This window comes from Eschscholzia californica, unplaced genomic scaffold (assembly GCF_041429995.1).
Source record: "Eschscholzia californica isolate CP2 unplaced genomic scaffold, dmEscCali1.0.p SCAF_6, whole genome shotgun sequence".
NCBI lineage: Eukaryota > Viridiplantae > Streptophyta > Magnoliopsida > Ranunculales > Papaveraceae > Eschscholzia > Eschscholzia californica.
Genome location: NW_028238483.1, coordinates 7,009,793 through 7,028,656, shown reverse-complemented (window position 1 = coordinate 7,028,656; position 18,864 = coordinate 7,009,793). Strand labels below are relative to the sequence as shown.

Here is an 18,864-nt window from a genome sequence, read left to right as displayed (position 1 = left end):
ACATATTATTTATTTGAATACTCCAAATTTAATATAGGTAATTTAGGAAAAATCTTTTAGTGAGAGAACAATAAATAAAAATTGGATCTGCTAAAAAGTCAAACATAATCGGACGGAGGGAGTAAACGTTTTTACGTCGTATCACTATAGAGTGCGTGAAATCGGGGAGAAATAGGAGTCCACGATGAGAACAAGTAGTACCCATTGTAAAATACTAACGGATGCGATCATACCAGCACTAATCCACCGGATCCCATCAGAACTCCGAAGTTAAGCGTGCTTGGGCGAGAGTAGTACTAGGATGGGTGACCTCCTGGGAAGTCCTCGTGTTGCATCCCTTTTTCTACTTTTTTTTTCCCTTTTTCTACTTTTTTTTTTTTTGTCTCGTCGGAGAGATGGAGAAGAGGGGAAGAAAATAACCTGCCAAAGGCGGGTTAGGATCGTCGGATTTGCCAAAAAAACGTTGTTTTCTGTGTCATCCGTCTATTTTTCAGAATTTTGTGTAACTCGAGTAATTTAAAACTGGAATAACTCGTCGTACGTATTATAAACCGATGACAGCGATTTGGAGACATAAAAATATGTCCGGAAATATTTATTACTAATTTCATTAGCATTTCCCAATCTACCCTTTACTTTTAATAAGAATAAAAAGTTTCAGTTATTTCTACACTACTTCCGACATATTATTTATTTGAATACTCCAAATTTAATATAGGTAATTTAGGAAAAATCTTTTAGTGAGAGAACAATAAATAAAAATTGGATCTGCTAAAAAGTCAAACATAATCGGACGGAGGGAGTAAACGTTTTTACGTCGTATCACTATAGAGTGCGTGAAATCGGGGAGAAATAGGAGTCCACGATGAGAACAAGTAGTACCCATTGTAAAATACTAACGGATGCGATCATACCAGCACTAATCCACCGGATCCCATCAGAACTCCGAAGTTAAGCGTGCTTGGGCGAGAGTAGTACTAGGATGGGTGACCTCCTGGGAAGTCCTCGTGTTGCATCCCTTTTTCTACTTTTTTTTTCCCTTTTTCTACTTTTTTTTTTTTTGTCTCGTCGGAGAGATGGAGAAGAGGGGAAGAAAATAACCTGCCAAAGGCGGGTTAGGATCGTCGGATTTGCCAAAAAAACGTTGTTTTCTGTGTCATCCGTCTATTTTTCAGAATTTTGTGTAACTCGAGTAATTTAAAACTGGAATAACTCGTCGTACGTATTATAAACCGATGACAGCGATTTGGAGACATAAAAATATGTCCGGAAATATTTATTACTAATTTCATTAGCATTTCCCAATCTACCCTTTACTTTTAATAAGAATAAAAAGTTTCAGTTATTTCTACACTACTTCCGACATATTATTTATTTGAATACTCCAAATAACCTGCCAAAGGCGGGTTAGGATCGTCGGATTTGCCAAAAAAACGTTGTTTTCTGTGTCATCCGTCTATTTTTCAGAATTTTGTGTAACTCGAGTAATTTAAAACTGGAATAACTCGTCGTACGTATTATAAACCGATGACAGCGATTTGGAGACATAAAAATATGTCCGGAAATATTTATTACTAATTTCATTAGCATTTCCCAATCTACCCTTTACTTTTAATAAGAATAAAAAGTTTCAGTTATTTCTACACTACTTCCGACATATTATTTATTTGAATACTCCAAATTTAATATAGGTAATTTAGGAAAAATCTTTTAGTGAGAGAACAATAAATAAAAATTGGATCTGCTAAAAAGTCAAACATAATCGGACGGAGGGAGTAAACGTTTTTACGTCGTATCACTATAGAGTGCGTGAAATCGGGGAGAAATAGGAGTCCACGATGAGAACAAGTAGTACCCATTGTAAAATACTAACGGATGCGATCATACCAGCACTAATCCACCGGATCCCATCAGAACTCCGAAGTTAAGCGTGCTTGGGCGAGAGTAGTACTAGGATGGGTGACCTCCTGGGAAGTCCTCGTGTTGCATCCCTTTTTCTACTTTTTTTTTCCCTTTTTCTACTTTTTTTTTTTTTGTCTCGTCGGAGAGATGGAGAAGAGGGGAAGAAAATAACCTGCCAAAGGCGGGTTAGGATCGTCGGATTTGCCAAAAAAACGTTGTTTTCTGTGTCATCCGTCTATTTTTCAGAATTTTGTGTAACTCGAGTAATTTAAAACTGGAATAACTCGTCGTACGTATTATAAACCGATGACAGCGATTTGGAGACATAAAAATATGTCCGGAAATATTTATTACTAATTTCATTAGCATTTCCCAATCTACCCTTTACTTTTAATAAGAATAAAAAGTTTCAGTTATTTCTACACTACTTCCGACATATTATTTATTTGAATACTCCAAATTTAATATAGGTAATTTAGGAAAAATCTTTTAGTGAGAGAACAATAAATAAAAATTGGATCTGCTAAAAAGTCAAACATAATCGGACGGAGGGAGTAAACGTTTTTACGTCGTATCACTATAGAGTGCGTGAAATCGGGGAGAAATAGGAGTCCACGATGAGAACAAGTAGTACCCATTGTAAAATACTAACGGATGCGATCATACCAGCACTAATCCACCGGATCCCATCAGAACTCCGAAGTTAAGCGTGCTTGGGCGAGAGTAGTACTAGGATGGGTGACCTCCTGGGAAGTCCTCGTGTTGCATCCCTTTTTCTACTTTTTTTTTCCCTTTTTCTACTTTTTTTTTTTTTGTCTCGTCGGAGAGATGGAGAAGAGGGGAAGAAAATAACCTGCCAAAGGCGGGTTAGGATCGTCGGATTTGCCAAAAAAACGTTGTTTTCTGTGTCATCCGTCTATTTTTCAGAATTTTGTGTAACTCGAGTAATTTAAAACTGGAATAACTCGTCGTACGTATTATAAACCGATGACAGCGATTTGGAGACATAAAAATATGTCCGGAAATATTTATTACTAATTTCATTAGCATTTCCCAATCTACCCTTTACTTTTAATAAGAATAAAAAGTTTCAGTTATTTCTACACTACTTCCGACATATTATTTATTTGAATACTCCAAATTTAATATAGGTAATTTAGGAAAAATCTTTTAGTGAGAGAACAATAAATAAAAATTGGATCTGCTAAAAAGTCAAACATAATCGGACGGAGGGAGTAAACGTTTTTACGTCGTATCACTATAGAGTGCGTGAAATCGGGGAGAAATAGGAGTCCACGATGAGAACAAGTAGTACCCATTGTAAAATACTAACGGATGCGATCATACCAGCACTAATCCACCGGATCCCATCAGAACTCCGAAGTTAAGCGTGCTTGGGCGAGAGTAGTACTAGGATGGGTGACCTCCTGGGAAGTCCTCGTGTTGCATCCCTTTTTCTACTTTTTTTTTCCCTTTTTCTACTTTTTTTTTTTTTGTCTCGTCGGAGAGATGGAGAAGAGGGGAAGAAAATAACCTGCCAAAGGCGGGTTAGGATCGTCGGATTTGCCAAAAAAACGTTGTTTTCTGTGTCATCCGTCTATTTTTCAGAATTTTGTGTAACTCGAGTAATTTAAAACTGGAATAACTCGTCGTACGTATTATAAACCGATGACAGCGATTTGGAGACATAAAAATATGTCCGGAAATATTTATTACTAATTTCATTAGCATTTCCCAATCTACCCTTTACTTTTAATAAGAATAAAAAGTTTCAGTTATTTCTACACTACTTCCGACATATTATTTATTTGAATACTCCAAATTTAATATAGGTAATTTAGGAAAAATCTTTTAGTGAGAGAACAATAAATAAAAATTGGATCTGCTAAAAAGTCAAACATAATCGGACGGAGGGAGTAAACGTTTTTACGTCGTATCACTATAGAGTGCGTGAAATCGGGGAGAAATAGGAGTCCACGATGAGAACAAGTAGTACCCATTGTAAAATACTAACGGATGCGATCATACCAGCACTAATCCACCGGATCCCATCAGAACTCCGAAGTTAAGCGTGCTTGGGCGAGAGTAGTACTAGGATGGGTGACCTCCTGGGAAGTCCTCGTGTTGCATCCCTTTTTCTACTTTTTTTTTCCCTTTTTCTACTTTTTTTTTTTTTGTCTCGTCGGAGAGATGGAGAAGAGGGGAAGAAAATAACCTGCCAAAGGCGGGTTAGGATCGTCGGATTTGCCAAAAAAACGTTGTTTTCTGTGTCATCCGTCTATTTTTCAGAATTTTGTGTAACTCGAGTAATTTAAAACTGGAATAACTCGTCGTACGTATTATAAACCGATGACAGCGATTTGGAGACATAAAAATATGTCCGGAAATATTTATTACTAATTTCATTAGCATTTCCCAATCTACCCTTTACTTTTAATAAGAATAAAAAGTTTCAGTTATTTCTACACTACTTCCGACATATTATTTATTTGAATACTCCAAATTTAATATAGGTAATTTAGGAAAAATCTTTTAGTGAGAGAACAATAAATAAAAATTGGATCTGCTAAAAAGTCAAACATAATCGGACGGAGGGAGTAAACGTTTTTACGTCGTATCACTATAGAGTGCGTGAAATCGGGGAGAAATAGGAGTCCACGATGAGAACAAGTAGTACCCATTGTAAAATACTAACGGATGCGATCATACCAGCACTAATCCACCGGATCCCATCAGAACTCCGAAGTTAAGCGTGCTTGGGCGAGAGTAGTACTAGGATGGGTGACCTCCTGGGAAGTCCTCGTGTTGCATCCCTTTTTCTACTTTTTTTTTCCCTTTTTCTACTTTTTTTTTTTTTGTCTCGTCGGAGAGATGGAGAAGAGGGGAAGAAAATAACCTGCCAAAGGCGGGTTAGGATCGTCGGATTTGCCAAAAAAACGTTGTTTTCTGTGTCATCCGTCTATTTTTCAGAATTTTGTGTAACTCGAGTAATTTAAAACTGGAATAACTCGTCGTACGTATTATAAACCGATGACAGCGATTTGGAGACATAAAAATATGTCCGGAAATATTTATTACTAATTTCATTAGCATTTCCCAATCTACCCTTTACTTTTAATAAGAATAAAAAGTTTCAGTTATTTCTACACTACTTCCGACATATTATTTATTTGAATACTCCAAATAACCTGCCAAAGGCGGGTTAGGATCGTCGGATTTGCCAAAAAAACGTTGTTTTCTGTGTCATCCGTCTATTTTTCAGAATTTTGTGTAACTCGAGTAATTTAAAACTGGAATAACTCGTCGTACGTATTATAAACCGATGACAGCGATTTGGAGACATAAAAATATGTCCGGAAATATTTATTACTAATTTCATTAGCATTTCCCAATCTACCCTTTACTTTTAATAAGAATAAAAAGTTTCAGTTATTTCTACACTACTTCCGACATATTATTTATTTGAATACTCCAAATTTAATATAGGTAATTTAGGAAAAATCTTTTAGTGAGAGAACAATAAATAAAAATTGGATCTGCTAAAAAGTCAAACATAATCGGACGGAGGGAGTAAACGTTTTTACGTCGTATCACTATAGAGTGCGTGAAATCGGGGAGAAATAGGAGTCCACGATGAGAACAAGTAGTACCCATTGTAAAATACTAACGGATGCGATCATACCAGCACTAATCCACCGGATCCCATCAGAACTCCGAAGTTAAGCGTGCTTGGGCGAGAGTAGTACTAGGATGGGTGACCTCCTGGGAAGTCCTCGTGTTGCATCCCTTTTTCTACTTTTTTTTTCCCTTTTTCTACTTTTTTTTTTTTTGTCTCGTCGGAGAGATGGAGAAGAGGGGAAGAAAATAACCTGCCAAAGGCGGGTTAGGATCGTCGGATTTGCCAAAAAAACGTTGTTTTCTGTGTCATCCGTCTATTTTTCAGAATTTTGTGTAACTCGAGTAATTTAAAACTGGAATAACTCGTCGTACGTATTATAAACCGATGACAGCGATTTGGAGACATAAAAATATGTCCGGAAATATTTATTACTAATTTCATTAGCATTTCCCAATCTACCCTTTACTTTTAATAAGAATAAAAAGTTTCAGTTATTTCTACACTACTTCCGACATATTATTTATTTGAATACTCCAAATTTAATATAGGTAATTTAGGAAAAATCTTTTAGTGAGAGAACAATAAATAAAAATTGGATCTGCTAAAAAGTCAAACATAATCGGACGGAGGGAGTAAACGTTTTTACGTCGTATCACTATAGAGTGCGTGAAATCGGGGAGAAATAGGAGTCCACGATGAGAACAAGTAGTACCCATTGTAAAATACTAACGGATGCGATCATACCAGCACTAATCCACCGGATCCCATCAGAACTCCGAAGTTAAGCGTGCTTGGGCGAGAGTAGTACTAGGATGGGTGACCTCCTGGGAAGTCCTCGTGTTGCATCCCTTTTTCTACTTTTTTTTTCCCTTTTTCTACTTTTTTTTTTTTTGTCTCGTCGGAGAGATGGAGAAGAGGGGAAGAAAATAACCTGCCAAAGGCGGGTTAGGATCGTCGGATTTGCCAAAAAAACGTTGTTTTCTGTGTCATCCGTCTATTTTTCAGAATTTTGTGTAACTCGAGTAATTTAAAACTGGAATAACTCGTCGTACGTATTATAAACCGATGACAGCGATTTGGAGACATAAAAATATGTCCGGAAATATTTATTACTAATTTCATTAGCATTTCCCAATCTACCCTTTACTTTTAATAAGAATAAAAAGTTTCAGTTATTTCTACACTACTTCCGACATATTATTTATTTGAATACTCCAAATAACCTGCCAAAGGCGGGTTAGGATCGTCGGATTTGCCAAAAAAACGTTGTTTTCTGTGTCATCCGTCTATTTTTCAGAATTTTGTGTAACTCGAGTAATTTAAAACTGGAATAACTCGTCGTACGTATTATAAACCGATGACAGCGATTTGGAGACATAAAAATATGTCCGGAAATATTTATTACTAATTTCATTAGCATTTCCCAATCTACCCTTTACTTTTAATAAGAATAAAAAGTTTCAGTTATTTCTACACTACTTCCGACATATTATTTATTTGAATACTCCAAATTTAATATAGGTAATTTAGGAAAAATCTTTTAGTGAGAGAACAATAAATAAAAATTGGATCTGCTAAAAAGTCAAACATAATCGGACGGAGGGAGTAAACGTTTTTACGTCGTATCACTATAGAGTGCGTGAAATCGGGGAGAAATAGGAGTCCACGATGAGAACAAGTAGTACCCATTGTAAAATACTAACGGATGCGATCATACCAGCACTAATCCACCGGATCCCATCAGAACTCCGAAGTTAAGCGTGCTTGGGCGAGAGTAGTACTAGGATGGGTGACCTCCTGGGAAGTCCTCGTGTTGCATCCCTTTTTCTACTTTTTTTTTCCCTTTTTCTACTTTTTTTTTTTTTGTCTCGTCGGAGAGATGGAGAAGAGGGGAAGAAAATAACCTGCCAAAGGCGGGTTAGGATCGTCGGATTTGCCAAAAAAACGTTGTTTTCTGTGTCATCCGTCTATTTTTCAGAATTTTGTGTAACTCGAGTAATTTAAAACTGGAATAACTCGTCGTACGTATTATAAACCGATGACAGCGATTTGGAGACATAAAAATATGTCCGGAAATATTTATTACTAATTTCATTAGCATTTCCCAATCTACCCTTTACTTTTAATAAGAATAAAAAGTTTCAGTTATTTCTACACTACTTCCGACATATTATTTATTTGAATACTCCAAATTTAATATAGGTAATTTAGGAAAAATCTTTTAGTGAGAGAACAATAAATAAAAATTGGATCTGCTAAAAAGTCAAACATAATCGGACGGAGGGAGTAAACGTTTTTACGTCGTATCACTATAGAGTGCGTGAAATCGGGGAGAAATAGGAGTCCACGATGAGAACAAGTAGTACCCATTGTAAAATACTAACGGATGCGATCATACCAGCACTAATCCACCGGATCCCATCAGAACTCCGAAGTTAAGCGTGCTTGGGCGAGAGTAGTACTAGGATGGGTGACCTCCTGGGAAGTCCTCGTGTTGCATCCCTTTTTCTACTTTTTTTTTCCCTTTTTCTACTTTTTTTTTTTTTGTCTCGTCGGAGAGATGGAGAAGAGGGGAAGAAAATAACCTGCCAAAGGCGGGTTAGGATCGTCGGATTTGCCAAAAAAACGTTGTTTTCTGTGTCATCCGTCTATTTTTCAGAATTTTGTGTAACTCGAGTAATTTAAAACTGGAATAACTCGTCGTACGTATTATAAACCGATGACAGCGATTTGGAGACATAAAAATATGTCCGGAAATATTTATTACTAATTTCATTAGCATTTCCCAATCTACCCTTTACTTTTAATAAGAATAAAAAGTTTCAGTTATTTCTACACTACTTCCGACATATTATTTATTTGAATACTCCAAATAACCTGCCAAAGGCGGGTTAGGATCGTCGGATTTGCCAAAAAAACGTTGTTTTCTGTGTCATCCGTCTATTTTTCAGAATTTTGTGTAACTCGAGTAATTTAAAACTGGAATAACTCGTCGTACGTATTATAAACCGATGACAGCGATTTGGAGACATAAAAATATGTCCGGAAATATTTATTACTAATTTCATTAGCATTTCCCAATCTACCCTTTACTTTTAATAAGAATAAAAAGTTTCAGTTATTTCTACACTACTTCCGACATATTATTTATTTGAATACTCCAAATTTAATATAGGTAATTTAGGAAAAATCTTTTAGTGAGAGAACAATAAATAAAAATTGGATCTGCTAAAAAGTCAAACATAATCGGACGGAGGGAGTAAACGTTTTTACGTCGTATCACTATAGAGTGCGTGAAATCGGGGAGAAATAGGAGTCCACGATGAGAACAAGTAGTACCCATTGTAAAATACTAACGGATGCGATCATACCAGCACTAATCCACCGGATCCCATCAGAACTCCGAAGTTAAGCGTGCTTGGGCGAGAGTAGTACTAGGATGGGTGACCTCCTGGGAAGTCCTCGTGTTGCATCCCTTTTTCTACTTTTTTTTTCCCTTTTTCTACTTTTTTTTTTTTTGTCTCGTCGGAGAGATGGAGAAGAGGGGAAGAAAATAACCTGCCAAAGGCGGGTTAGGATCGTCGGATTTGCCAAAAAAACGTTGTTTTCTGTGTCATCCGTCTATTTTTCAGAATTTTGTGTAACTCGAGTAATTTAAAACTGGAATAACTCGTCGTACGTATTATAAACCGATGACAGCGATTTGGAGACATAAAAATATGTCCGGAAATATTTATTACTAATTTCATTAGCATTTCCCAATCTACCCTTTACTTTTAATAAGAATAAAAAGTTTCAGTTATTTCTACACTACTTCCGACATATTATTTATTTGAATACTCCAAATTTAATATAGGTAATTTAGGAAAAATCTTTTAGTGAGAGAACAATAAATAAAAATTGGATCTGCTAAAAAGTCAAACATAATCGGACGGAGGGAGTAAACGTTTTTACGTCGTATCACTATAGAGTGCGTGAAATCGGGGAGAAATAGGAGTCCACGATGAGAACAAGTAGTACCCATTGTAAAATACTAACGGATGCGATCATACCAGCACTAATCCACCGGATCCCATCAGAACTCCGAAGTTAAGCGTGCTTGGGCGAGAGTAGTACTAGGATGGGTGACCTCCTGGGAAGTCCTCGTGTTGCATCCCTTTTTCTACTTTTTTTTTCCCTTTTTCTACTTTTTTTTTTTTTGTCTCGTCGGAGAGATGGAGAAGAGGGGAAGAAAATAACCTGCCAAAGGCGGGTTAGGATCGTCGGATTTGCCAAAAAAACGTTGTTTTCTGTGTCATCCGTCTATTTTTCAGAATTTTGTGTAACTCGAGTAATTTAAAACTGGAATAACTCGTCGTACGTATTATAAACCGATGACAGCGATTTGGAGACATAAAAATATGTCCGGAAATATTTATTACTAATTTCATTAGCATTTCCCAATCTACCCTTTACTTTTAATAAGAATAAAAAGTTTCAGTTATTTCTACACTACTTCCGACATATTATTTATTTGAATACTCCAAATAACCTGCCAAAGGCGGGTTAGGATCGTCGGATTTGCCAAAAAAACGTTGTTTTCTGTGTCATCCGTCTATTTTTCAGAATTTTGTGTAACTCGAGTAATTTAAAACTGGAATAACTCGTCGTACGTATTATAAACCGATGACAGCGATTTGGAGACATAAAAATATGTCCGGAAATATTTATTACTAATTTCATTAGCATTTCCCAATCTACCCTTTACTTTTAATAAGAATAAAAAGTTTCAGTTATTTCTACACTACTTCCGACATATTATTTATTTGAATACTCCAAATTTAATATAGGTAATTTAGGAAAAATCTTTTAGTGAGAGAACAATAAATAAAAATTGGATCTGCTAAAAAGTCAAACATAATCGGACGGAGGGAGTAAACGTTTTTACGTCGTATCACTATAGAGTGCGTGAAATCGGGGAGAAATAGGAGTCCACGATGAGAACAAGTAGTACCCATTGTAAAATACTAACGGATGCGATCATACCAGCACTAATCCACCGGATCCCATCAGAACTCCGAAGTTAAGCGTGCTTGGGCGAGAGTAGTACTAGGATGGGTGACCTCCTGGGAAGTCCTCGTGTTGCATCCCTTTTTCTACTTTTTTTTTCCCTTTTTCTACTTTTTTTTTTTTTGTCTCGTCGGAGAGATGGAGAAGAGGGGAAGAAAATAACCTGCCAAAGGCGGGTTAGGATCGTCGGATTTGCCAAAAAAACGTTGTTTTCTGTGTCATCCGTCTATTTTTCAGAATTTTGTGTAACTCGAGTAATTTAAAACTGGAATAACTCGTCGTACGTATTATAAACCGATGACAGCGATTTGGAGACATAAAAATATGTCCGGAAATATTTATTACTAATTTCATTAGCATTTCCCAATCTACCCTTTACTTTTAATAAGAATAAAAAGTTTCAGTTATTTCTACACTACTTCCGACATATTATTTATTTGAATACTCCAAATTTAATATAGGTAATTTAGGAAAAATCTTTTAGTGAGAGAACAATAAATAAAAATTGGATCTGCTAAAAAGTCAAACATAATCGGACGGAGGGAGTAAACGTTTTTACGTCGTATCACTATAGAGTGCGTGAAATCGGGGAGAAATAGGAGTCCACGATGAGAACAAGTAGTACCCATTGTAAAATACTAACGGATGCGATCATACCAGCACTAATCCACCGGATCCCATCAGAACTCCGAAGTTAAGCGTGCTTGGGCGAGAGTAGTACTAGGATGGGTGACCTCCTGGGAAGTCCTCGTGTTGCATCCCTTTTTCTACTTTTTTTTTCCCTTTTTCTACTTTTTTTTTTTTTGTCTCGTCGGAGAGATGGAGAAGAGGGGAAGAAAATAACCTGCCAAAGGCGGGTTAGGATCGTCGGATTTGCCAAAAAAACGTTGTTTTCTGTGTCATCCGTCTATTTTTCAGAATTTTGTGTAACTCGAGTAATTTAAAACTGGAATAACTCGTCGTACGTATTATAAACCGATGACAGCGATTTGGAGACATAAAAATATGTCCGGAAATATTTATTACTAATTTCATTAGCATTTCCCAATCTACCCTTTACTTTTAATAAGAATAAAAAGTTTCAGTTATTTCTACACTACTTCCGACATATTATTTATTTGAATACTCCAAATAACCTGCCAAAGGCGGGTTAGGATCGTCGGATTTGCCAAAAAAACGTTGTTTTCTGTGTCATCCGTCTATTTTTCAGAATTTTGTGTAACTCGAGTAATTTAAAACTGGAATAACTCGTCGTACGTATTATAAACCGATGACAGCGATTTGGAGACATAAAAATATGTCCGGAAATATTTATTACTAATTTCATTAGCATTTCCCAATCTACCCTTTACTTTTAATAAGAATAAAAAGTTTCAGTTATTTCTACACTACTTCCGACATATTATTTATTTGAATACTCCAAATTTAATATAGGTAATTTAGGAAAAATCTTTTAGTGAGAGAACAATAAATAAAAATTGGATCTGCTAAAAAGTCAAACATAATCGGACGGAGGGAGTAAACGTTTTTACGTCGTATCACTATAGAGTGCGTGAAATCGGGGAGAAATAGGAGTCCACGATGAGAACAAGTAGTACCCATTGTAAAATACTAAAGGATGCGATCATACCAGCACTAATCCACCGGATCCCATCAGAACTCCGAAGTTAAGCGTGCTTGGGCGAGAGTAGTACTAGGATGGGTGACCTCCTGGGAAGTCCTCGTGTTGCATCCCTTTTTCTACTTTTTTTTTCCCTTTTTCTACTTTTTTTTTTTTTGTCTCGTCGGAGAGATGGAGAAGAGGGGAAGAAAATAACCTGCCAAAGGCGGGTTAGGATCGTCGGATTTGCCAAAAAAACGTTGTTTTCTGTGTCATCCGTCTATTTTTCAGAATTTTGTGTAACTCGAGTAATTTAAAACTGGAATAACTCGTCGTACGTATTATAAACCGATGACAGCGATTTGGAGACATAAAAATATGTCCGGAAATATTTATTACTAATTTCATTAGCATTTCCCAATCTACCCTTTACTTTTAATAAGAATAAAAAGTTTCAGTTATTTCTACACTACTTCCGACATATTATTTATTTGAATACTCCAAATTTAATATAGGTAATTTAGGAAAAATCTTTTAGTGAGAGAACAATAAATAAAAATTGGATCTGCTAAAAAGTCAAACATAATCGGACGGAGGGAGTAAACGTTTTTACGTCGTATCACTATAGAGTGCGTGAAATCGGGGAGAAATAGGAGTCCACGATGAGAACAAGTAGTACCCATTGTAAAATACTAACGGATGCGATCATACCAGCACTAATCCACCGGATCCCATCAGAACTCCGAAGTTAAGCGTGCTTGGGCGAGAGTAGTACTAGGATGGGTGACCTCCTGGGAAGTCCTCGTGTTGCATCCCTTTTTCTACTTTTTTTTTCCCTTTTTCTACTTTTTTTTTTTTTGTCTCGTCGGAGAGATGGAGAAGAGGGGAAGAAAATAACCTGCCAAAGGCGGGTTAGGATCGTCGGATTTGCCAAAAAAACGTTGTTTTCTGTGTCATCCGTCTATTTTTCAGAATTTTGTGTAACTCGAGTAATTTAAAACTGGAATAACTCGTCGTACGTATTATAAACCGATGACAGCGATTTGGAGACATAAAAATATGTCCGGAAATATTTATTACTAATTTCATTAGCATTTCCCAATCTACCCTTTACTTTTAATAAGAATAAAAAGTTTCAGTTATTTCTACACTACTTCCGACATATTATTTATTTGAATACTCCAAATAACCTGCCAAAGGCGGGTTAGGATCGTCGGATTTGCCAAAAAAACGTTGTTTTCTGTGTCATCCGTCTATTTTTCAGAATTTTGTGTAACTCGAGTAATTTAAAACTGGAATAACTCGTCGTACGTATTATAAACCGATGACAGCGATTTGGAGACATAAAAATATGTCCGGAAATATTTATTACTAATTTCATTAGCATTTCCCAATCTACCCTTTACTTTTAATAAGAATAAAAAGTTTCAGTTATTTCTACACTACTTCCGACATATTATTTATTTGAATACTCCAAATTTAATATAGGTAATTTAGGAAAAATCTTTTAGTGAGAGAACAATAAATAAAAATTGGATCTGCTAAAAAGTCAAACATAATCGGACGGAGGGAGTAAACGTTTTTACGTCGTATCACTATAGAGTGCGTGAAATCGGGGAGAAATAGGAGTCCACGATGAGAACAAGTAGTACCCATTGTAAAATACTAACGGATGCGATCATACCAGCACTAATCCACCGGATCCCATCAGAACTCCGAAGTTAAGCGTGCTTGGGCGAGAGTAGTACTAGGATGGGTGACCTCCTGGGAAGTCCTCGTGTTGCATCCCTTTTTCTACTTTTTTTTTCCCTTTTTCTACTTTTTTTTTTTTTGTCTCGTCGGAGAGATGGAGAAGAGGGGAAGAAAATAACCTGCCAAAGGCGGGTTAGGATCGTCGGATTTGCCAAAAAAACGTTGTTTTCTGTGTCATCCGTCTATTTTTCAGAATTTTGTGTAACTCGAGTAATTTAAAACTGGAATAACTCGTCGTACGTATTATAAACCGATGACAGCGATTTGGAGACATAAAAATATGTCCGGAAATATTTATTACTAATTTCATTAGCATTTCCCAATCTACCCTTTACTTTTAATAAGAATAAAAAGTTTCAGTTATTTCTACACTACTTCCGACATATTATTTATTTGAATACTCCAAATTTAATATAGGTAATTTAGGAAAAATCTTTTAGTGAGAGAACAATAAATAAAAATTGGATCTGCTAAAAAGTCAAACATAATCGGACGGAGGGAGTAAACGTTTTTACGTCGTATCACTATAGAGTGCGTGAAATCGGGGAGAAATAGGAGTCCACGATGAGAACAAGTAGTACCCATTGTAAAATACTAACGGATGCGATCATACCAGCACTAATCCACCGGATCCCATCAGAACTCCGAAGTTAAGCGTGCTTGGGCGAGAGTAGTACTAGGATGGGTGACCTCCTGGGAAGTCCTCGTGTTGCATCCCTTTTTCTACTTTTTTTTTCCCTTTTTCTACTTTTTTTTTTTTTGTCTCGTCGGAGAGATGGAGAAGAGGGGAAGAAAATAACCTGCCAAAGGCGGGTTAGGATCGTCGGATTTGCCAAAAAAACGTTGTTTTCTGTGTCATCCGTCTATTTTTCAGAATTTTGTGTAACTCGAGTAATTTAAAACTGGAATAACTCGTCGTACGTATTATAAACCGATGACAGCGATTTGGAGACATAAAAATATGTCCGGAAATATTTATTACTAATTTCATTAGCATTTCCCAATCTACCCTTTACTTTTAATAAGAATAAAAAGTTTCAGTTATTTCTACACTACTTCCGACATATTATTTATTTGAATACTCCAAATTTAATATAGGTAATTTAGGAAAAATCTTTTAGTGAGAGAACAATAAATAAAAATTGGATCTGCTAAAAAGTCAAACATAATCGGACGGAGGGAGTAAACGTTTTTACGTCGTATCACTATAGAGTGCGTGAAATCGGGGAGAAATAGGAGTCCACGATGAGAACAAGTAGTACCCATTGTAAAATACTAACGGATGCGATCATACCAGCACTAATCCACCGGATCCCATCAGAACTCCGAAGTTAAGCGTGCTTGGGCGAGAGTAGTACTAGGATGGGTGACCTCCTGGGAAGTCCTCGTGTTGCATCCCTTTTTCTACTTTTTTTTTCCCTTTTTCTACTTTTTTTTTTTTTGTCTCGTCGGAGAGATGGAGAAGAGGGGAAGAAAATAACCTGCCAAAGGCGGGTTAGGATCGTCGGATTTGCCAAAAAAACGTTGTTTTCTGTGTCATCCGTCTATTTTTCAGAATTTTGTGTAACTCGAGTAATTTAAAACTGGAATAACTCGTCGTACGTATTATAAACCGATGACAGCGATTTGGAGACATAAAAATATGTCCGGAAATATTTATTACTAATTTCATTAGCATTTCCCAATCTACCCTTTACTTTTAATAAGAATAAAAAGTTTCAGTTATTTCTACACTACTTCCGACATATTATTTATTTGAATACTCCAAATTTAATATAGGTAATTTAGGAAAAATCTTTTAGTGAGAGAACAATAAATAAAAATTGGATCTGCTAAAAAGTCAAACATAATCGGACGGAGGGAGTAAACGTTTTTACGTCGTATCACTATAGAGTGCGTGAAATCGGGGAGAAATAGGAGTCCACGATGAGAACAAGTAGTACCCATTGTAAAATACTAACGGATGCGATCATACCAGCACTAATCCACCGGATCCCATCAGAACTCCGAAGTTAAGCGTGCTTGGGCGAGAGTAGTACTAGGATGGGTGACCTCCTGGGAAGTCCTCGTGTTGCATCCCTTTTTCTACTTTTTTTTTCCCTTTTTCTACTTTTTTTTTTTTTGTCTCGTCGGAGAGATGGAGAAGAGGGGAAGAAAATAACCTGCCAAAGGCGGGTTAGGATCGTCGGATTTGCCAAAAAAACGTTGTTTTCTGTGTCATCCGTCTATTTTTCAGAATTTTGTGTAACTCGAGTAATTTAAAACTGGAATAACTCGTCGTACGTATTATAAACCGATGACAGCGATTTGGAGACATAAAAATATGTCCGGAAATATTTATTACTAATTTCATTAGCATTTCCCAATCTACCCTTTACTTTTAATAAGAATAAAAAGTTTCAGTTATTTCTACACTACTTCCGACATATTATTTATTTGAATACTCCAAATTTAATATAGGTAATTTAGGAAAAATCTTTTAGTGAGAGAACAATAAATAAAAATTGGATCTGCTAAAAAGTCAAACATAATCGGACGGAGGGAGTAAACGTTTTTACGTCGTATCACTATAGAGTGCGTGAAATCGGGGAGAAATAGGAGTCCACGATGAGAACAAGTAGTACCCATTGTAAAATACTAACGGATGCGATCATACCAGCACTAATCCACCGGATCCCATCAGAACTCCGAAGTTAAGCGTGCTTGGGCGAGAGTAGTACTAGGATGGGTGACCTCCTGGGAAGTCCTCGTGTTGCATCCCTTTTTCTACTTTTTTTTTCCCTTTTTCTACTTTTTTTTTTTTTGTCTCGTCGGAGAGATGGAGAAGAGGGGAAGAAAATAACCTGCCAAAGGCGGGTTAGGATCGTCGGATTTGCCAAAAAAACGTTGTTTTCTGTGTCATCCGTCTATTTTTCAGAATTTTGTGTAACTCGAGTAATTTAAAACTGGAATAACTCGTCGTACGTATTATAAACCGATGACAGCGATTTGGAGACATAAAAATATGTCCGGAAATATTTATTACTAATTTCATTAGCATTTCCCAATCTACCCTTTACTTTTAATAAGAATAAAAAGTTTCAGTTATTTCTACACTACTTCCGACATATTATTTATTTGAATACTCCAAATTTAATATAGGTAATTTAGGAAAAATCTTTTAGTGAGAGAACAATAAATAAAAATTGGATCTGCTAAAAAGTCAAACATAATCGGACGGAGGGAGTAAACGTTTTTACGTCGTATCACTATAGAGTGCGTGAAATCGGGGAGAAATAGGAGTCCACGATGAGAACAAGTAGTACCCATTGTAAAATACTAACGGATGCGATCATACCAGCACTAATCCACCGGATCCCATCAGAACTCCGAAGTTAAGCGTGCTTGGGCGAGAGTAGTACTAGGATGGGTGACCTCCTGGGAAGTCCTCGTGTTGCATCCCTTTTTCTACTTTTTTTTTCCCTTTTTCTACTTTTTTTTTTTTTGTCTCGTCGGAGAGATGGAGAAGAGGGGAAGAAAATAACCTGCCAAAGGCGGGTTAGGATCGTCGGATTTGCCAAAAAAACGTTGTTTTCTGTGTCATCCGTCTATTTTTCAGAATTTTGTGTAACTCGAGTAATTTAAAACTGGAATAACTCGTCGTACGTATTATAAACCGATGACAGCGATTTGGAGACATAAAAATATGTCCGGAAATATTTATTACTAATTTCATTAGCATTTCCCAATCTACCCTTTACTTTTAATAAGAATAAAAAGTTTCAGTTATTTCTACACTACTTCCGACATATTATTTATTTGAATACTCCAAATTTAATATAGGTAATTTAGGAAAAATCTTTTAGTGAGAGAACAATAAATAAAAATTGGATCTGCTAAAAAGTCAAACATAATCGGACGGAGGGAGTAAACGTTTTTACGTCGTATCACTATAGAGTGCGTGAAATCGGGGAGAAATAGGAGTCCACGATGAGAACAAGTAGTACCCATTGTAAAATACTAACGGATGCGATCATACCAGCACTAATCCACCGGATCCCATCAGAACTCCGAAGTTAAGCGTGCTTGGGCGAGAGTAGTACTAGGATGGGTGACCTCCTGGGAAGTCCTCGTGTTGCATCCCTTTTTCTACTTTTTTTTTCCCTTTTTCTACTTTTTTTTTTTTTGTCTCGTCGGAGAGATGGAGAAGAGGGGAAGAAAATAACCTGCCAAAGGCGGGTTAGGATCGTCGGATTTGCCAAAAAAACGTTGTTTTCTGTGTCATCCGTCTATTTTTCAGAATTTTGTGTAACTCGAGTAATTTAAAACTGGAATAACTCGTCGTACGTATTATAAACCGATGACAGCGATTTGGAGACATAAAAATATGTCCGGAAATATTTATTACTAATTTCATTAGCATTTCCCAATCTACCCTTTACTTTTAATAAGAATAAAAAGTTTCAGTTATTTCTACACTACTTCCGACATATTATTTATTTGAATACTCCAAATAACCTGCCAAAGGCGGGTTAGGATCGTCGGATTTGCCAAAAAAACGTTGTTTTCTGTGTCATCCGTCTATTTTTCAGAATTTTGTGTAACTCGAGTAATTTAAAACTGGAATAACTCGTCGTACGTATTATAAACCGATGACAGCGATTTGGAGACATAAAAATATGTCCGGAAATATTTATTACTAATTTCATTAGCATTTCCCAATCTACCCTTTACTTTTAATAAGAATAAAAAGTTTCAGTTATTTCTACACTACTTCCGACATATTATTTATTTGAATACTCCAAATTTAATATAGGTAATTTAGGAAAAATCTTTTAGTGAGAGAACAATAAATAAAAATTGGATCTGCTAAAAAGTCAAACATAATCGGACGGAGGGAGTAAACGTTTTTACGTCGTATCACTATAGAGTGCGTGAAATCGGGGAGAAATAGGAGTCCACG

General features: G+C 36.3%; 24 non-coding genes across 24 annotated transcripts; all 24 read left to right on the top strand.

Annotated features, from left to right (window-relative positions):
- The first annotated feature begins 219 nt into the window (after window positions 1-219).
- Window positions 220-338, top strand: LOC147531409 (5S ribosomal RNA). The gene has a single exon (XR_015228801.1). It is a non-coding gene; the product is annotated as a 5S ribosomal RNA (ribosomal RNA).
- Window positions 339-900: 562 nt separating this feature from the next.
- LOC147531408 (5S ribosomal RNA) lies at window positions 901-1,019 on the top strand. The gene has a single exon (XR_015228800.1). It is a non-coding gene; the product is annotated as a 5S ribosomal RNA (ribosomal RNA).
- Window positions 1,020-1,873: 854 nt separating this feature from the next.
- Window positions 1,874-1,992, top strand: LOC147531407 (5S ribosomal RNA). Its single transcript, XR_015228798.1, has one exon. It is a non-coding gene; the product is annotated as a 5S ribosomal RNA (ribosomal RNA).
- Window positions 1,993-2,554: 562 nt separating this feature from the next.
- Window positions 2,555-2,673, top strand: LOC147531406 (5S ribosomal RNA). The gene has a single exon (XR_015228797.1). It is a non-coding gene; the product is annotated as a 5S ribosomal RNA (ribosomal RNA).
- A 562-nt stretch (window positions 2,674-3,235) lies between these two features.
- Window positions 3,236-3,354, top strand: LOC147531405 (5S ribosomal RNA). The gene has a single exon (XR_015228796.1). It is a non-coding gene; the product is annotated as a 5S ribosomal RNA (ribosomal RNA).
- Window positions 3,355-3,916: 562 nt separating this feature from the next.
- LOC147531404 (5S ribosomal RNA) lies at window positions 3,917-4,035 on the top strand. The gene has a single exon (XR_015228795.1). It is a non-coding gene; the product is annotated as a 5S ribosomal RNA (ribosomal RNA).
- A 562-nt stretch (window positions 4,036-4,597) lies between these two features.
- Window positions 4,598-4,716, top strand: LOC147531403 (5S ribosomal RNA). Its single transcript, XR_015228794.1, has one exon. It is a non-coding gene; the product is annotated as a 5S ribosomal RNA (ribosomal RNA).
- An 854-nt stretch (window positions 4,717-5,570) lies between these two features.
- On the top strand, window positions 5,571-5,689 carry LOC147531402 (5S ribosomal RNA). The gene has a single exon (XR_015228793.1). It is a non-coding gene; the product is annotated as a 5S ribosomal RNA (ribosomal RNA).
- A 562-nt stretch (window positions 5,690-6,251) lies between these two features.
- LOC147531401 (5S ribosomal RNA) lies at window positions 6,252-6,370 on the top strand. The gene has a single exon (XR_015228792.1). It is a non-coding gene; the product is annotated as a 5S ribosomal RNA (ribosomal RNA).
- An 854-nt stretch (window positions 6,371-7,224) lies between these two features.
- Window positions 7,225-7,343, top strand: LOC147531400 (5S ribosomal RNA). Its single transcript, XR_015228791.1, has one exon. It is a non-coding gene; the product is annotated as a 5S ribosomal RNA (ribosomal RNA).
- A 562-nt stretch (window positions 7,344-7,905) lies between these two features.
- Window positions 7,906-8,024, top strand: LOC147531399 (5S ribosomal RNA). The gene has a single exon (XR_015228790.1). It is a non-coding gene; the product is annotated as a 5S ribosomal RNA (ribosomal RNA).
- Window positions 8,025-8,878: 854 nt separating this feature from the next.
- Window positions 8,879-8,997, top strand: LOC147531398 (5S ribosomal RNA). Its single transcript, XR_015228789.1, has one exon. It is a non-coding gene; the product is annotated as a 5S ribosomal RNA (ribosomal RNA).
- A 562-nt stretch (window positions 8,998-9,559) lies between these two features.
- Window positions 9,560-9,678, top strand: LOC147531397 (5S ribosomal RNA). Its single transcript, XR_015228787.1, has one exon. It is a non-coding gene; the product is annotated as a 5S ribosomal RNA (ribosomal RNA).
- Window positions 9,679-10,532: 854 nt separating this feature from the next.
- Window positions 10,533-10,651, top strand: LOC147531396 (5S ribosomal RNA). Its single transcript, XR_015228786.1, has one exon. It is a non-coding gene; the product is annotated as a 5S ribosomal RNA (ribosomal RNA).
- Window positions 10,652-11,213: 562 nt separating this feature from the next.
- LOC147531395 (5S ribosomal RNA) lies at window positions 11,214-11,332 on the top strand. The gene has a single exon (XR_015228785.1). It is a non-coding gene; the product is annotated as a 5S ribosomal RNA (ribosomal RNA).
- Window positions 11,333-12,186: 854 nt separating this feature from the next.
- On the top strand, window positions 12,187-12,305 carry LOC147531394 (5S ribosomal RNA). Its single transcript, XR_015228784.1, has one exon. It is a non-coding gene; the product is annotated as a 5S ribosomal RNA (ribosomal RNA).
- A 562-nt stretch (window positions 12,306-12,867) lies between these two features.
- LOC147531393 (5S ribosomal RNA) lies at window positions 12,868-12,986 on the top strand. Its single transcript, XR_015228783.1, has one exon. It is a non-coding gene; the product is annotated as a 5S ribosomal RNA (ribosomal RNA).
- Window positions 12,987-13,840: 854 nt separating this feature from the next.
- Window positions 13,841-13,959, top strand: LOC147531392 (5S ribosomal RNA). Its single transcript, XR_015228782.1, has one exon. It is a non-coding gene; the product is annotated as a 5S ribosomal RNA (ribosomal RNA).
- Window positions 13,960-14,521: 562 nt separating this feature from the next.
- LOC147531391 (5S ribosomal RNA) lies at window positions 14,522-14,640 on the top strand. The gene has a single exon (XR_015228781.1). It is a non-coding gene; the product is annotated as a 5S ribosomal RNA (ribosomal RNA).
- Window positions 14,641-15,202: 562 nt separating this feature from the next.
- On the top strand, window positions 15,203-15,321 carry LOC147531390 (5S ribosomal RNA). Its single transcript, XR_015228780.1, has one exon. It is a non-coding gene; the product is annotated as a 5S ribosomal RNA (ribosomal RNA).
- A 562-nt stretch (window positions 15,322-15,883) lies between these two features.
- On the top strand, window positions 15,884-16,002 carry LOC147531389 (5S ribosomal RNA). The gene has a single exon (XR_015228779.1). It is a non-coding gene; the product is annotated as a 5S ribosomal RNA (ribosomal RNA).
- A 562-nt stretch (window positions 16,003-16,564) lies between these two features.
- Window positions 16,565-16,683, top strand: LOC147531388 (5S ribosomal RNA). The gene has a single exon (XR_015228778.1). It is a non-coding gene; the product is annotated as a 5S ribosomal RNA (ribosomal RNA).
- Window positions 16,684-17,245: 562 nt separating this feature from the next.
- On the top strand, window positions 17,246-17,364 carry LOC147531387 (5S ribosomal RNA). Its single transcript, XR_015228776.1, has one exon. It is a non-coding gene; the product is annotated as a 5S ribosomal RNA (ribosomal RNA).
- A 562-nt stretch (window positions 17,365-17,926) lies between these two features.
- Window positions 17,927-18,045, top strand: LOC147531386 (5S ribosomal RNA). Its single transcript, XR_015228775.1, has one exon. It is a non-coding gene; the product is annotated as a 5S ribosomal RNA (ribosomal RNA).
- The last annotated feature ends 819 nt before the right edge of the window (window positions 18,046-18,864 follow it).